The 1,820-nt window shown below is 39.7% G+C and overlaps 1 non-coding gene across 1 annotated transcript; it reads left to right on the top strand.

Moving 5' to 3' along the window:
* The first annotated feature begins 381 nt into the window (after window positions 1–381).
* Window positions 382–490, top strand: trnal-caa (transfer RNA leucine (anticodon CAA)). The gene is made up of 2 exons: window positions 382–419; window positions 445–490. It is a non-coding gene; the product is annotated as a tRNA-Leu (tRNA).
* Window positions 491–1,820: the final 1,330 nt, after the last annotated feature.

The following is a 1,820-nucleotide window of genomic DNA, read 5'->3' as shown; positions in this document are numbered from 1 at the left end:
GTAAGGGTTAGTAAACTCCGAGGTTTAGGGTCAGTCTCAGAGTTTGTTAAACCTGCTCTCTGAAACAAACGCCCTGGTTGGAAGAGTAATCCGTGGAATTGGACACACCAGGGGCTTGTTTCAATAAACCAGGTTTAAAGAAAACTAATCCCTGGGATAAAGGGAGAGCTTTGGATTTCAATTCCAGAACTCAAACGATGGGAAATAACAAAATACTGTGCAGTACATCGACACATTTAATGCTGATCAATAGACTGACAGTTCATTTCTTTAACTTCCTGTCTAATTTCAGGATACACTTTGTCAGTTAGGTTGCCATAGTAACTGACTCCGATAACCAGACCGTCTGTCTTCAAGGTTTTCTTTGAATCAGCGATCACTGTCAGGATGGCCGAGCGGTCTAAGGCGCCAGACTCAAGGTTACAACCCTTCCTCACATGGGACTTCTGGTCTCCGAATGGAGGCGTGGGTTCAAATCCCACTCCTGACATGCTTTTTGCATATTTCCCCGCCGTGGGACTAATAAAGGATTATCTTATTTTATCTGAAAGCCTGAGTTCTTCTCTGTCTCTTTCTTCATTCATTCAGTTTGTATCGCAGCCAATTAATTAGCAAAGGCTTACTGTATATATCTAAATCCTGGTTGGATATTAGTTCTATACTCAGGATAAAGTTACCGCTTTTGTGTCTTGTCACTCATTTGTTTTATTGCACTCACATTCAATTATTACACAGCGTCAAGTCATTCAGAATAAAACCTCTGCGTGTCCTTTTTGCGAGTCTTTTTTTTGTTGGAATATACACGTCACGTCAGCTGTCTCTAATGGAACATAATTCCTTTAATATCGGAGATTATATGTTCATATTATTGAATGTGCAGGATTGTGTGCAGAAGTGGAATGCAGTTTGAAGGTTAGTCTTTTTGAATTGGCTGCATATAGTCTGGAATCAAGCCGACAAACACATTATTACTGGATCAGATTGTCAGCTTATAGTCATGTCTCTAATGTCTATTGATCTATTTATTTATTAAATCTAAAATACATTTCTTATCCTCAGATGGCCCCTTGGTTTCATTCCCATCAGATCAAAGCTGAAGAAATATATTTAAAATGTAATATAAGCTGCAGCCTAATACACAATCATCCATTATGGAAATGTAATTCTGTTAAATGATGAATGAATGGATACAACTTTATTATACTGACATGTCCCCTGCTCTGACTCAGGCTCTGTTTTATAACTAAATGTACACAGTCCATATATAGCTTACATGCACTATCTCTCTAGGTCCATTGGATTAACATGGAGGCTCTGCATTTATATTTAACTGTTGCCATGGTGAATTGTGGTATTGGAGCTCCATTAATGATGGCTTTTTTTTTTTATTCACAGGCCTAACTGGGAAACAACAAACTCAGAGTTCAGGCTTAATCAAAAAGGAGTTCAGGTTTAGGGTCAGAGTTTAGTGAACCTGCTTTCTTAAACAGAACCCAGGTCCTGCTTTGGTGACCATGCATGTAAGGCTGAGCAGCAGAAGTCCTCTGTTGGTAGATCACTTCTCCGCATCCTTTTCTGTTGTGGCTTTTGGTTTATTTCCTTTGTTTTGTACCCATGCACACACCCTGCACAACTGACTTCATATACCCCCCCCATCCATTAGCTTGACTTACGTTTGGGTAAATAAATCACTTTATTCGTTAAGTATACCCGTGTTTTTCCCATTGCTGTCACAGGTTTAGAGCTGGGACTGTGACAAATACATATATCACCTTGATTCAGCTCACCTGGGCCTTCCAGCCTATAAAAGCTGGTCCACA

The sequence above is a fragment of the Anoplopoma fimbria genome, chromosome 16 (assembly GCF_027596085.1).
Source record: "Anoplopoma fimbria isolate UVic2021 breed Golden Eagle Sablefish chromosome 16, Afim_UVic_2022, whole genome shotgun sequence".
Lineage (NCBI taxonomy): Eukaryota > Metazoa > Chordata > Actinopteri > Perciformes > Anoplopomatidae > Anoplopoma > Anoplopoma fimbria.
The sequence above is the reverse complement of the archived record's forward strand: the minus strand, read 5'-3'. Positions and strand labels throughout refer to the sequence as shown.